General features: G+C 42.7%; 1 non-coding gene across 1 annotated transcript; it reads right to left on the bottom strand.

The window, feature by feature from the left end:
* Positions 1–586: 586 nt before the first annotated feature.
* Positions 587–724, bottom strand: LOC114817517. Its single transcript, XR_003765380.1, has one exon. It is a non-coding gene; the product is annotated as a small nucleolar RNA SNORA7 (small nucleolar RNA).
* Between the last annotated feature and the right edge of the window lie 15,751 nt (positions 725–16,475).

The following is a 16,475-nucleotide window of genomic DNA, read 5'->3' on the forward strand; positions in this document are numbered from 1 at the left end:
TACAGCCGCTCAGATCATATTCTTATAATACCATTCGGAATGCATCACTCCATTCCTGAAAAATCTCTGTGGCTATCTATTTCTCTCTACATTAAACAAAAACTCTTACCACTGGATTCAGGACGCCACACCAGCTGTCTTCTCTCCGCTCTCTTTTGCCTTTTCATCCAGTTTTCACTCTCTGCTCCTCACAGTTTACCTTCTAACTGCACCTCACTCTCAACTCTCCTGGGTCCAATCCATTCCGAGTCAGTCACGTGCCTTTCTTCCTGCACAGAGCTCCTTCCTTACTCAAATCCACCCAACTTCAAAGCCCCTTAAAAGCCATATCCTCCATGAAGTATTCCCTGATAATCCCGTCTGTCTGACTTTGCTGTTGAGTTGTTTCTGACCCATAGAGACTCCATGGACACATCGCTCCCAGAATGCCCCATCTCCATCGACAATTGTTTCGGTAGAATATCAGTAGAGTTTTCTTGGTAAAAATACAGAAGTGGTTTGCCACTGCCTTCTTCCATGCAGTAAACTTGAGACTCCGCCCTCGACTCTCTCCCATGTCGCTGCTGCCCAGGATGGGTGAGTTTTGACTTGTAGCAGAGTGCTTTTCACTCACTAGCCACCGTTCAAGCAAGGAATGAAACGGGTAGTCCTCTGCTTGATTCTCCCTCCCGTAGCCGAGACTGGAAAAGTACTAGAAACTCTTCAGGTGTGATCCTGAGAGGGTCCCGATAACCCCCACCTCCCTAATTATATCATTCTCCAGTCCCTCTATCCCTTTAATGAATTAAATTGCCTATTTTTATTTTTTGTCCTTTTTTTCTATTGGGTGGTTTTTGGGTTTTTTTGGTATTAAGCACTTACTATGTGCTGAGCACTGTTCTAAGCACTGGGATAGATACAAGGTAATTAGATTGTCCCATGGGGTGCTCACAGTTTAAATCCCCATTTTACAGATATGGTAAATGAGGCACAGAGAAGTTAAGTGGCTTGCCCAAGGTCACACAGCAGACAAGTGGTGGAGGTGGGATTAGAACCCATGACCTCTGACTCCCAAGCCCATGCTCTTTCCTCTAAGCCATGCTGCTTCTCTTTTTTCAATTTGTGGCCATTGTCTAAGAGTCCTCACTCGGTGTTTACAACATTAGTTGCAAATATTTTTCTGTTTTCGTCTCCCTTTAAGTCCCTGTAAGTCCCCTTATGAGCAAGGAACAAGCAGCGTGGCTCAGAGAAGCAGCGTGGCTCACCGGAAAAAGCCTGGGCTTGGGAGTCAGAGGTTCGAATCCTTGCTCCGCCACAACAGCTGTGTAACTGTGAGCAAGTCACTGCACTTCCCTGTGCCTCAGTGACCTCATCTGTAAAATGGGGATGGAGACTGTGAGCCTCACGTGGGGCAACCTGATTACCCTGCATCTATCCCAGTGCTTAGAACAGTGCTCTGCACATAGTAAGCGCTTAACAAATACCAACATTATGATTATTATTATTCTCTACTTCAGTCAACCATTTAATCCTACCTATTGTGTACGTACTCCATGCAGAGCACTGTACTAAGAAGCAGCATGCCTCAGTGGAAAGAGCACGGGCTTTGGAGTCAGAGTTCATGGGTTCGAATCCTGGCTCGGCCACTTGTCAGCTGTGTGAATTTGGGCAAGTCACTTAACTTCTCGGTGCCTGAGTTACCTCATCTGTAAAATGGGAATTAAGACTGTGAGCCCCACGTGGGGCAACCTGATTCCCCTGTGTCTACCCCAGCGCTTAGAACAGTGCTCGGCACATAGTAAGCGCTTAACAAATACCAACATTATTATTATTATTACTAAGGAGTTGGGAGAGTTCAATAAATTTACCAAGCACAAACCCTGTCTTTAAGGAGCAAATAATCTAGTGGAGAGCCTAGTACAATATACTTCCCACACAGTAAATGCTCAATTAAAACAATTGATTGATTAGTTGATATACATACACCTAGGGGATGCTCAATAAATACTTCCACTCAGAAGAGAAATGAGCCACACTCACTATTTCAGACCCAAACCTGAGGGAGAGGCATGGCCTTCTCTGGAACAGAAGCTTCCATTTGGTTTATTTATTTTCTACTTATAAATTAAGTAGGTTTTGAGTTTTGTTGCTCTCTCTGCTTTCATTCATTCATTCAGTTGTATTTATTGAGCACTCTGTGCAGGGCACTGTACTAAGCTCTTGGGAGAGTACAACACAAAAATAAACAGATACATTCCCTGCCTATAGCTGGGGAAATAGGATTGTGAATGTTAGTCGGTATGGGACACCTGTAGCAGTTTGAGTAGTAGAAGAAATTAACAAATATAATGATGATAATGATAATAATTATGACAACAATAATAATAATAATAAGTCCTTTTGACTGTAAGCTCATTATGGGCAGGGAACATGTCTACCAACTCTGTTATATTGTACTCTCCCAAGTGCCAAGTACAGTGCTCTGCACACAGTAAGTGCTCAATAAATACAACCGATTGATAAGAAAAATTGTCCTGTGGTTCAAAGATGGTGCTGTCAACCATGAGACTAGACCCATGGGTGTGAATAACTTAATAAATGTCTTAAACACTTCATACTTTGTCTATAGGCAATACTGGGGATCACCTTTACAGACTCCTTGCCATTTTGGGGACCAGACCAATGCTCGAACAACATTGTTTAAGAGGGGGAAGAACTGGCAGTAAGACAAGAGCTTGAGTTGTTTTTGAATTAGTGGTGATAGTTTGAACCAAGCTGTCAGTACTCTCTGGCTTGGCTCCCTGGTGCCCCGTGACAAGCCTGTGTTGAACCAAGTGGCTGAAAGAGAAGAACAGAAAAAGGCAGGAGCAGTTTGACCTACTCGGTAGAACACAGGACTGGGAGTCAGAAGGATCTGGGTTCTAATCCCGGCTCTACCACTTTGCTGTGTGACCTTGGGCAAGTCACTTCACTTCTCTGTGCCTGTTACCTCATTTCATAAATTAGGTTGGTTACAGTTCCTGTCCCATATGGGGCTCACGGTCTTAATCCCCATTTTCTAGATAAGGCCACTGAAGCACAGAGAAGTGGCTTGCCCAAAATCACAGGGCAGACAAGAGGCAGACCTGGGATTAGAACCCGAATTCTTCTGACTCCCAGCCCAAGCTCTATCCACTAGGATAGTCAGATTGGAACTCGTCCCTGCCTCACATAGTCTAAGGTAACTCATCCCCTATTTTATGGATGAGATTCTGCCTTTACCCATACAGCCACCCACACTGCATAGCTGAATAGCTTTTAATTAATTTTTCAAGTTTCTTTGGGAATGTGGCTGATGAGAGCAGAGTAAGTTTTAGACATGTATTTCCTTATTAGGATTTGTTTAAAAAATGTTTTAGCTTTGCCTGGCAGAAATTTTGACAGTAGGTAAAAGTGCTCAGCTTAAAAGCAAATTGTCAGCAAGCTGTTTTCCTTAAAAGATGGAACGTTCAGCTATTGAACCCGTGTTAATGACTCAATTGTCAGTTCTAATAGATTTGTCAAGGACACAAGAGGGCTTCCTCTATTAGTTCAATTAAATAAAGATGATTAAAATTACAACGCTGATCATCGCTGCCCCTCAGAATTTACCTTGATGTTCTTTCGCTTCCCTGGACCCAAAAGTTCAGAGATGGTGGAAACTTCTGGAGGAATCAACAGCAACACAGTGAAAGTCAGATTGGAGGCCGTTTCATCCATGTTATCAGTCAATCATATTTATTAAAAACTTACTGTGTGCAGAGCACTGTATTAAGCACTTGGGAGAGTACAGTACAACTGAGTTGGTAAACACATTTCCTGTCCACAGTGAGCCTACAGGCTAGAGAAGGGAACTGAGGCACAGAGAAGTTAAGTGACTTGCCTGAGGGCTCGCGGCAAGTTCATGGTTAAGCCGGGATTAGAACCTAGGTCCTCTGACTTCCAGGTCTGTGCTCTTTCTACTAGGCCATTTTTTTGCTATTGCTGGAATTGATCCTCTAAAGTCATCTGTTTCAGCAGTTCTTTCCTCTGACATGCTAGTCAATACAGTCTGTTGGATTTAATTTACACCTATCTAAGGAAAATGCCGATTTGCCCCTTGTCTCTGACATCCCTCCTCTTGTGAACATAACCCGTCTTGCTGCTTTAGGACCGACCAGCAAGCGGAGAGGCAGAATTGGAGGGAAATGGAGGTGGCTGATTGGCTAATGAGAGCATTTTCCTCTGGATCAGTGCTGGGTGAGAGAGAGGAAGATTGCTTGTATTATTTTTTGAGGAAATAGAGAATATTTGTCTCTTCTCCAGCTTTGGCATCATCAACTTCCATCCAAAAAAATGGGCCTTACCACTGGTTTAATCAAGTTCTCTCCATCTTTGTTGAAGGGCTAGTTTTAAAAACGGTCACTTCTGAGGATCCTGGGGTTAGTGAAAGGGGTCCATTAATGTCTCTAACACACAGAATCTGCTTTGAAACTTCCCTGCCTGGTCACACTTCTGCTGGGCTTTGGATCTATTTTTGACTGTGTATGTATGTGTGTGTGTGTTTATATACTTGTGCATCCTTATCTTTGAATTATGAAAAAAGTTAAGAATCTGTCAGAATTCCTAATTGCAGCCTGGATTAAGTTGGATCCAAAGTCACAAATGTATCCATTCCCACTAAAAATGATTCTGGATCAAGTTTAGCCAATTAGGGTGGTGTTCAGGTCTTTCCTCAAGAAATTCCATTACAGTGTTGTTGACTCTTCAATCAATCATATTTATTGAGTACTCACTGTGCACAGAGTACGGTACTAAGCACTTGGGAAAGTACAGTGTAACAATTACTGGACACATTCCCTGCCCACGGTAAACTCACAGTCTGGAGGGAGAGATGGACATTAATATAAATAAATAAATTATGGATAGGTACCTAAGTGCTGAGGGGCTGAAGGAGGGGTGACTAAAGGGAACAAATCAGGGTGAAGCAGAAGGGAGGGGGAGAACAGGGAATGAGGGTTTCATTCAGGGAAGGCCTCTTGGAGGAGATGTTCCTTCAATAAGGCTTTGAAGGTGAGGAGAGTAATAATAATAATAATAATAATAATAACATTGGTATTTGTTAAGCGCTTACTATGTGCAGAGCACTGTTCTCAGCGCTGGAGTAGATAGAGGGTAATCAGGTTGTCCCACGTGAGGCTCACAGTTAATCCCCATTTTATAGATGGGGTAATTGAGGCACAGAGAAGTTAAGTGACTTGCCCATAGTCACACAGCTGACAAGTGGCCGAGTCGGCATTCGAACCCATAACCTCTGACTCCCAAGCCCGGGCTCTTTCCACTGAGCCACGCTGCTTCTCTAATTGTCCTTGGATATGAAGAAGGTGGGCATTCCATGCTAGAGGCAGGTTGTGGGAGAGAGATCGGTGGCAAGATGGATGAGATCGAGGTACAGTGAGTAGGTTGATAGTACAGCCGCGAGGTGAGGTAAGAGGCCACAAGGAGATTTCAATCCTTTATAGCCCATGGTAAGGAGTTTCTATTTGATGCGGAGGTGGATGGGCAACCACTGGAGGTTCTTGAGGAGTGGGAAAAAATGTGGACTGAAAGCTTTTAGAGGAGAATGATCTGGGCAGAAGACTGAAGTATGGACTGGAGTGGGGCGAGACGGGGGGCAGGGAGGTCAGCAAGGAGGCTAATATAGTAATCCAGGCAAGACAAAATAATTGCTTGGATTATTGTGGTAGCAGTTTAGATGGAGAGGAAAGGGCAGATTTTAATGCTGCGAAGGTTGAACCGACAGGATTTAGTGATAGATTGAATATGAGGGTTGAATGAGATAGATGAGTCAAGGATAATTCCAAGATTACGGATTTGTGAGACAAAAAGGATGGTGGTGCTGTCTAAAGTGATGGGAAAATCATGGGGAGGGCAGGATTGGATGAGAAGATAAGGTATTTGGTATTCATTCTATTCGAATGAATACCAAAACAACCGAGAGATGTGGGTGCCCAACTTTTTGCAATCCTGACAAAATCTGAACAAGCAGTTATATCTACTTCCCCAAAGATTTTCCTATTTTCGTTTTCATTTTAATTTCAGCATCACGGACATTTCCATTTGCAAGAGCAAATATTTAATGTATCTTAACTTGTACAAAGATCGTCTGGCTGCCTGCTGGCTGGCTGGCTAGTTGACTAGCAGGCATCTTAACTAGCGGGCAGGGCTAGACTGCTGTGAGCTCTATGACAGCGTAGCCATGATTTTAGAGAATGACCAGTGGAGCATCTGAGTATCTATTTGTGCCTGATGCTCCTGTCTTCCTTTCTAGGCTCTTCGTTTCTCACGGGTCTGAGTAAGGAGTGGTCAGGTATGCCACTGGTGCTTGGGAGAGGGAAGGGTAGGGGATGGGAAAGTGCTGGGAAAAAGACACAATGAAAAAGTGTCATTCTCAGCAGCAAGGAGTTTAGGCAGGTTTATTTGCTTTTATGTTTTTGTCTTGTTTGTTTAATTCATTGTACCAGTTTCTGAATCTTACTAATGATTTTTTTCTGCTTCATTAATAATGTTGAAGTTATTTTGTAATTTTTGAGTTTTTTATTTCCCTCGATAAATATATTTCATTGCATTTATCTGGTATTCATTCATTCAATAGTATTTATTGAGCACTTACTATGTGCAGAGCACTGTACTAAGCGCTTGGAATGTACAAATCGGCAACAGATAGAGACATTCCCTGCCCATTGACGGGCTTACAGTTTAATCGGGGAAGACAGACAGACAGAAACAATAGCAATAAATAGAATCAAGGGGATGTACATCTTATTAACAAAATAAATAGGGTAATAAAAATATCTGGTAGCACCTTTTATTTTGGGTTTGGGTAGCAGCTTTGCAGGGTGAGAGCTGTACTTTGTGGGACAGAATGGCAATGAGTACTGTGCTCTGGCAGACTTTGCCCTCCCCAGTTCTTGGCCCCTCTGCACCCCATCTAGACTCCTGTCTGTGCCTGCCTTGGGGTCTTGAAGCAGTCAGAGGCCCAGCCAGGCAGAGCCAGGAGACCGAGGAGACGGGCTTGGAAACTTGATCAGCAATTTGGGAGGGAAAGGTAGAGAGGCAGACCTGTTCCTGGATCCTCCAGTTTCCTAGGCATCTGAGTTAGATGATCACTGGGAGTTGTTGGGGAAAAACCAGGCATTGAAAAGGGTCAAGACTCCTTCCACCCGCACTCCATCTCACTCTGAGCCACTCTGGGGATCAACCTGATGGGAAGTTGAGGTGGGCATGGCTGGGGGAATCTGGTCTTGCTTCCCACTCTCTCCTACTCATGTGAGGGATAGGGTGAGGGTGGGAATTGGAATGGCAGGGGGATGTCAAGTCTCCCTATCTACCTTGCCTGCAACTTCCAGGATGGTTCAGGTGAGCGGGTGGGGCAAAAGGAAAGCCTGGGTTTCCCAAGCTGCACTTGTCTGGAGATATAGGGAATGTCTGACTTCCTATCTTCCACCCCCAATCTGCCATTTCCTCCCTCCTCACTCCTCTAGCCTTTATATTAATAAAGGGAACCAAAATTATTATTATTATAACTACTAGTAGTAGCATTAGCAGTATTTATTACTTACTGTGTGCCAAACACTGTTCTAAGCACTGGGATAGGCACAAGATAATCAGGTCTGACACAGTCCCTGTCCCACATGGAGCTCACAGTTTAAGAAGGAGGGAGAAAAGTTATTGTAGCCTCATTTTACAGATGAGGAAACTGAGGCACAGATAAGTTGAGTGATTTGACAAAGCAAGCAAGGGGCAGAGGTGGAATGAGAACCCAGTTCCTCTGATTCCCACATCTATGCTTTTTCCCCTAGGTCACATGGCTTCCCAATCATAAATGTAGTTAATTTTTTATTCAAGCATCAGGGGTAAGGCAGAGGTAGGAACTCAGCTTTTTTGAGCCTTTTTGCAAAGCTTGGATAGTGTACTGTTGGCATTAAATAAATACTAAGCAAAAAGAACATCACCACATCTTGCTAGGGTCTCTCTGCCCTTCACACTGCTATTTTGTTTTCATCCTTTCATCTCCTTTCTTCTTAAGGTTTTAAGTTTTCCCCATCTATTTGAATATTCCCCAGCCTTTTGAACTCCTCTCCTTTATAATTTCCAATTCTGAGTGCTTTTTCATCAGTGCCATGAATCTCATTAATGTCAACACAAATTTGAATTTATATGCAACTTATATATTAGTTTTGGTCCAATCACAAAAGACTTTAGAATCAAGAACCTGCATGAAGGAATTGATGATCATGCGTGTTGCTTGCATTATGCCACTCATGCTCTCATTCTTGCTAATTATATTTCTGCTGGGGCACAAAGTGCCACGGGTGGGAAGGTAGGTACCACACATTGCCAAGTGTACAAAAGAATTTTAAATCCCTAACCAATTAACAGCCTATGTGACAACAGCAGAGTGCCGCTGTGGTACTATAGTGACATAAACCAATGGGCGGTTACCAGGTTAGCCACTTCGATAGCCAATGCGGTCTTTGCCATCTACATCAGCTTGCTAGTTTCAAGATTCCTTGGCTTCCAAGCCATGGATCTTGTCCAAGTCAAGGTCGGGAGGGAGGTTTGGTATTAAAATAAAAATCTTGGACCTAAAGGCAACTGGTGCCATGTCTGTAACAGGGAGCACATCAGCTGAAAAATGGATGAGTGGCCACCCTAGCCCTGAGTAATTCTTCAATAAACCACCTTCTCTGTGCTTACACACTGAAGGGAAGGAACAATCCAATGACCCCAGACTCTGCAAATCAAGGAGTCTGCATTTCCCTTTTCAGTCTTTACTGAATAGGGGAGTCTTTTAAAGTTGCACACAACTTAAGTCACTTCAGTTTAATTTTCTCTTATATCATGGACTTGTTGTTACTTGTCACTAAGCAATGTTTAGCAAATACAGAGTGATTGGAAAAAGATGATTTTAAGCTAGATTGTAAGCTTTTTGAAGGCAGGGATCCTGTCTACCAACTCTATTGCACTAAGCTGTCTCGAGCTTATTACAGTGCTCTGCACACAGTAAGTGCTCAATAAATACTACTGATTAATTGACTGATTGGGTGCAGTCAGGATTGAGAGTTGTGTATATATTTAGAAGAGGGGATTTAACCGGGAATGTATGTTTTTAATACAGTGCACTGAAAATCAGTGACTTTCCAAGCATTCATTCAATAGTATTTATTGAGCGCTTACTATGTGCAGAGCACCGTACTAAGTGCTTGGAATATACAATTCAGCAACAGAGACAATCCCTGCCCAATGATGGGCTTACAATCTAATTGGGGGAGACAGATGGACAAAAACAAGACAACATAATCACGATAAATAGATCAAGGGGATGTACACCTCATTAACAAAATAAATAGGGTCATAAAATATATACAAATGAGCACAGTGCTGAGGGGAGGGGAAGGGAGGGGGGAGGAGCAGAGGGAAAGAGGGCTTAGCTGAAGGGAGGGGAAGGGAGGGAGGGGGAGGGAGCAGAGGGCAGAGGGGAAGCAGAGGGAGCAGTCTTATCAAGTTTTAATTTTGGTTCAGAAAAGGTTCTAACAAGTGCTTTTTTTTCCTCCTGGTAGTGGGCTTCTATTTTGTCTCTCTTCAGACAGTCAATAACATGGTTTTATACAATACAACAGTGTTGCTCCCACAGCATTATTTAAAGACATGAAACAACCTCATAGCCAAATGTTATAAGCAAATACTTGTGAATTATTATTCATTTAGGTATACTGGCAAAACCTACATATAGCTTAAGGTTGATATTTATGTTAAGTTGATTTTTTTGCATCCTGAGGTCTTTATGATTCTGAAATTTTATGTCGGGTTCACCGACAAGAGCCTCCTAGCCCTATTCCATCGACTGAAGACTCGAAGCCCTCATTCTCAGGCAGACCACCAAGGGTTAAGTTGCAAAGATGAAGTAACTCAAGATAGAGAACTGCTGGGAAGACACTGAGGCTTTGATATTAAAATGACATGAAATTAATTCAGTGACCTGAGAAACTAATAACAAACTAGTCTTCTCTCAAAAGATATGTCACTGGCAGCTAGATTAATTGCTGAGGATACATCCATGGCTGCAGATTTTGATCACAAGTGTCTTGATGGATACCCAGCTTCTTCCTTGGCTTGACTAAGTAAACTCCCTCTTGGTTTATTTGTCTACAAACGCACACATGCCTGTGCTTAAATGGGCACATAGAAGAGGGGGCCCACATCCCTAGAGGTCTAAGTGATGGTCTTGTTGGTACAGGGCAAATCTAATGGCAGGTGGAGAAAATGGAATCTACCTAGACTATCAAAGCTCTGAGAGTCATTAGCATTGGGGGAAGCTCGCTAGTGATTTTTGTTGCAATTCAAGTTGATACAGTTTAAAAGTATTAGGTGAAGCCAGTATAGACTCTTGATTTTTGGCCTGTGGGTATCCCCTAGCCTGACTTCCACTGCCCCATGAACTATCTGATAGATAATTACTCTCTCCCCACGCACCTTCAAAGTGTTATTGAAGGCACATCTCCTGCAAGAGGCCTTCCTTAAGCCTTCTTTTCCTCTTCTCCCTCTCCCTTCTTCATCACCCTGACCAACACCCTTCATTCATGCCCCCCTTCCCAGCCTCACAGCACTTATGTACATATCTGTAATTTATTTGTTTATATTCATGTCGGTCTCCTCCTCTGGACTGTAAGCTTACTATGGGCAGGGAATGTGTCTGTTTTTTGTTGTACTATACTCTCCCAAGTGCTTAGTAAAGTGCTCTGCACACAGTAAGCACTCAATAAATATGATTTTTTAAAAAAGCGTATTTGGCTCGTAACTGACACCTTGAGTTCCTGGCAGCCCTGAACTCCTCCCTTCATTATGCTGCCAGCTTGGCTCTTGCTACAAGGGGAGCGGATAGGCTAAATTTAGGTAAAATCCTCCTTGACTAGACTTCTAACCAAATCAAAGCCCACCTGATCCTCTGATTTTTAAAAATTTTTTTTGGGGGGGGAAGGGCATGGCCCCTTGTTCCTCAAAGTCTTTTAGTGAACTTAATGAGCATTTACTATGGATAGAACACTGTACCAGGCTCTTGTGAGAGTACAATAAAGATAGAAGATAAGTTTCCTGCCCTTGAGAAGCTTACAACCTTAATAGGGGAGACCGGCAGACATAGGTTGTCTCTATTTTTCTTTCTGCTTTCCTTTTGTATCAAATTTATTTCTGACCTCAAAGAACTTAGAGTGTAATAGAAGGAGAAGCTGCTGTTCTTCTGCAGAACCATCAAAGTCGAAGTCCTAAGGGGAAAAGAACTTGCTCCCTAAAAGCCACAAGTCTCTGATTCCAGAACATCAGTGCTGGGCTCCTCCTCAGCCGCTGAACTTTCAGACAGCTTAGGTGATAATGTCGGCCACTCAAAACAAGCGTGAATGAAAAACTCTCCATTGGTAAGCAGTTCATTCTCCTGATTAGTTCCAAGTCTGTAGCCACGGTTGAGCAACCATATTAATTATTCCCACTTTTATATATTTTTAACACCTGAGAGATGTTTTTCCCTTTCACTAAGCATTGACCTGTGATGCATTATTGATTTTTTTTTTGCACTGAATAAGGAATGGGCAGTGACTGAGCCCCTAATGTTGATTCAAAGTATTTGAAAGCAAGAGAAAAGACCCTAAAGAGAAAAGCCATAATCAGGCTCATCAAGCACTGACTTCAGACTGAAGTGATCCATGGCTTTAGTCGAATGGCTCTCAGCTGGGCTATTTGACTATACACACAGATATTAATTAATTTAATTGTTTATTGAGTACTTACTGTGTGCAGAGCACTGTATTAAGTGCTTGCATGAACACATATAATCACCTGCACAAGTACCCTCCTTTGCAGGTTAAATGATCTTGCAGGGTGAGCAGATTTTCCGGATCCTTCAGGAAACACTGTGAGGTTAAACTTTAGTTGATTATAGCTTTGCCATTTCCAAGGTCAGAGCTGAAGGTATGACAGGATGTCTTAGTTGTGTTGGGACCACTGGGGTATAAAGTTGGGGTAGTCTATCTACAAGCATGGCTGAATTGGTGATTGGACAAGAATGGCCCCATGTTCTCTCTGCCCCCCCATTTCTGGTCTCAACATCTGAAGATGCTTAGCTGTGGATTCAAAGTTAGGATGGTTTAGTTGAATTGTGGGAAGAGGATTTGTCAGCCTGCTCCCCTAATTCTAGCACTGGACCTGCTGCTTGAGCACAGTGAGGTGCCTACTTTTCCAGCTCCCTATTCCTTGCCGTGGTAACTCTGGAGTAACAGTGGGACAGTCCACAGTGTGCTGAGATTGAGTCCATGAGCTACAGAAGGATGGGCAACAGGCCACACAAGCCTGTAGAGCTTCTAAGAGCAATCCATCTTGTTTCTTTTTCTGTAAGAGCTATTTTAGAAGGTTCAACTGTTCTTCGGTCCTCTTATGCATTTGGTCTCTATGGGAGCCAGTGCAACTGAGCTTTGGCCCAGCCTTCTTTGCACTCAGGGACAACTTTCAGACTTTCATTGGGAAACAGCTTCATTTTTCACATGGCCAGTTTCACACTGCCTATTCAAGAGTTGGGGCTGAGATGAATTGTTTTATCTTCGTTCCCAGTCGAAATAGGAAGAACATTGTCTATCTTCAATTTGCTCTGAAATAAAAAATAACATGAGTAAGGAAGCTTATTCTTGTCCTTATTTCTTTACTTTTTTTCCTTATGTACATTTGAGGCAAGACCTAAAAATCAACTGCATTTTCCCAGGTAACATCGGGTAAGGGAACTAGCTTATATAGTGTATATACTATATATAGCATCAGACAACATATATATTGTTACCCCAACCCAACCCCATAACCAAAACCTGGGTTTAGAAGGTAGGGTGTATGTGTTACTGTAAAAATGATCTATTACTGTTATTATTATTATTGTTGTCAGTGTGCTAAGTACGAGGGTAGATAAAAGATTATCCTGTATTTAATAAGGTTATCAAGGAACAGCCCCTGTCCTTCACAGGGCTTAGATTCTGTCTTATCCCCCAGGTATTTTTATTTTTGAGAGTCAAAAAGTTTTCACTTGCTGGCATCGTTTGTGTGAAGGAAAAGAAGTCGGAAAGATCATCGATCAATCAGTGGTATTTATTGAGCACATACTATGCACAGAACAGTATACTATGTGCTTGGAAGACTACAATAAAGTAGGTAGTCACAAGTTCTGCGCTCAGCAAGCTTACAGTTTAGTGAATAGGAAGGTATGAAGGATACAGTCCACCATCTCACAAACCAGCTAAGAACACCCCTTCTAGATTGTGAGCCAGTTGTTGGTTGGTTAGGGATTGACTCTATTTGTTGCCAAATTGTAGTTTCCAAGCGCCTAGTACAGTGCTCAGCACACAGTAAGCGCTCAATAAATACAATTGAATGAATGAATGAACATATTCGTGAGCAGGAAATGTGTCTATTGCTATATTGTACTCTCCCAAGCTCATAGTACAGTGCTCTACACATAATAAGCACTCAGTGAATACAATTAAATGAATGAATGTTTCTGCCCTTTCAGCCGTGATTCAATAATGATAGAGTCCCTTTGCTAGTCACATGCCTTTCCTTTCTCAAACCTTATGACTGCATGTTTACTTAGTACCACTGACATGCAGATAAAAATCAAATTACTACATCTGTCTGGAAAAATGAATGATGCATTTAGTTGTTTTAGATTGGTACGCTTTATATTTTTTTCTGAGATAATTATTCACAAAATTTAGTATTTCTCCTCCCTAATACTAGGCAGTGAATAAAGTTCTACAGTAAATCAACTGGGCACTGGAATGAAGGAGAAATGGGCCCATGAAAATGATTGGAGGCATTGAAGAAAAGAGAAATTACATAAAGAAAAATGTGAAAATGACTGTTCAGATTGGAGAAGAAAGATTCAGGGAAAATAAACTGGAAATATATAAATTAGTGATTGGTATGGAGGAAACCAAGTAGAAAGTCCTGCTTACCAAAGAGAGCTAAACATGAAGAGACAAACCATTTAAATTAGATGCAAAAAAGTCTTTTTATCTGACAGAGGATTTAATCTGTAAGACTCCCGCTGAAAATTATTTGGGGAAAGTATAACTTCACAAGATTCAAAAGAGCTAGTTTGATGAAGAAAAGGAGCCAAAGGTTAAATTAGTAAGGATAAAAATTTGCATCTCTTAGCTACAGACCTATAAAACTAACTTTTACAGTAGAGACACACTTCTCATTTTTCTCCTTCATTTGTGTTGGTGTAAACAGATCCAAAGCACCAATAGGCTAATAACTGTTCTAAAAAGAAAATTTATTCCCCAAACAAAGTCTAACCCTTCTCCACTCAAGTATTTGTGTTTGTATGTAAAGTGTGTATCGGGGATGTACGAAAAGACAAACCTCAGAATACAGCCTGGCTATGTGTCTTATAAACGGTGTTGTTTTGGGGGTTCATTTTCCCATAGATTTACTTGCAATTAGTTAGGTTCTCTCCTCAAACCAGCCCTGACAGGACAACAGAGCACTGCGGGTAAATGGATGCACTCTGAAACGCTTTCCCTACCCTCTGGGACCTGAGTGATTTATATGTTCTCACTCTCTTCCTCTTCCTCCTTCCCTCTCCCCCCTCCCCTTTTTGCTTTTTTTCTCTCTCTCTCTCTCTCTGTGTTTCTCTTGCTCCCTCTCTCCCTCCCTTCTCCATCCCACTCCAAATGCCTCACTCCAGTCATTTTTTAAAATAACCACAGGGACAGCGGCTGCTACTGTGAGTGCAGATGCCACTGGCCCCTTCTTCCCCTTCCTTCCTTGAGCACTGCCTTCCCAGGGGACAGGGACAGGGATAGACCGGGGGAGATGGACCAGGGTGGGATGGACCAGGATGGATGGACCAGGGTGGGATGGGCAGGGAGTGACAGTCTCCTCCCGAGCCTCTGCCACCTGAGACTCTTCTTCCCTTCCAACTCCCCCTACCTGCCCCCAACCTTTAATCTCACTGGGTTCAACCCTGTTCTTGTTCCTGTGGCTCTGGCTGGGATGGGAAGGCAGAACTGCAAAGCAGGAAGGGGAAGAGCATGGAGGCAGTGGCTGGGCCCATTGAGCCAGCTGTTCCTATGGTTACTTAAAACAAAGAAAAAGAAAAATGTAAAAGCTGGAACACAGAGATGGAGGGGAGTTGTGTTTCAGGGAAATAGGGTAGGAGGGTCCAGGTTCACAGTGGAGTGCTAAAAGGCAGTCAATCAATCAATGGAATTTACTGAACACTTACTATGTATAGAGCTTGGGAGAGGACAGTTCAGCAGAGTTAGAATGTATATTCCCTGCCCACAAGAATCTTAAAATCTAAATGGGGAGGCAACAGTAAAATAAATGATGGATATGTACTTAAGTGCTGACTTTCAGGCCCATGTACTTTCCACTAGGCCACACTGCTTCCATGACTACTCCAGAACCAAAATCAGAAAAAATGGTAAAATTTGACAGCCCCAGGGGCTGAGGATGGGGTAAATATAAAGGGCTTAAGGGGTAGAGATGATGATAGCATTTAAGTGGTTACTATGTGCCAGACACTGTACTGAGTACTGGGGTGGCTAGAAGTGAATCAAGTTGGACACGGTCCCTGTCCCATGTGGGGTTCACAGTCTCAATCCCAATGTTACAGATGAGGTAATTGAGGTACAGAGGAGCTGGGACAAGAACCCATGACCGTCCGATTCCCAGGCCCATGCTCTATCCACTATGCCATGCTGCTTCTCTAATCAAAGTTTTGAGGCGATGAAGAAGAAAGCAAGAATAGAGGAAATGGAGGCTTAGTAGGGGAAGGACTACTTGGAGGATATGTGAGTTTAATAGGACTTTGAAGATGGGGAGAGTGGTGGTCTATTGTCTATGAAGTGGGAGGGAGTTCCCCAGCTAGAGGGAGGATGTGGGCAGGGGATCAACTGTGAGAAAGATGAGATCGAGGTACAGTCAATAGCTTGGGGTTAAAGGAATGAAGTGTGTGGGCTGGGGTTGTATTCACTTTGTCAGGCATATTCTCTTCAAATACAAAAGACCACTATTTATCATGTCTTGAATGGAATTTGTGTTTTGAATTTGCCTGTGAACATATTTTGTCCTTTCCCACCTTAAATTATCTTCAGGGGAAACTAAATTCCTCTTTCATGATCTGAGAAGATGAGGCGAATTTCACCTTTCCCTGGGATGAATCAATCAATCAATCAGTGACATTTATTGAGTGCTTATTTTGAGCAGAGCACTATTGTGAGCAGAGCACTGTTCTAAGCCCTTGGGAGAGTACAGTACAATAGAACCGATAGAGGGGAACCCTGCCTGAAAGAGAGTTTGTAGTTTATGGGATCCCAATGCCAGGACCAAATTTGTCTATAACACCGTGGACTCTTTTCCTCCCAACCCTGGGGCTGTCAAATTTTACCATTTTT

The sequence above is a fragment of the Ornithorhynchus anatinus genome, chromosome 16 (assembly GCF_004115215.2).
Source record: "Ornithorhynchus anatinus isolate Pmale09 chromosome 16, mOrnAna1.pri.v4, whole genome shotgun sequence".
Lineage (NCBI taxonomy): Eukaryota > Metazoa > Chordata > Mammalia > Monotremata > Ornithorhynchidae > Ornithorhynchus > Ornithorhynchus anatinus.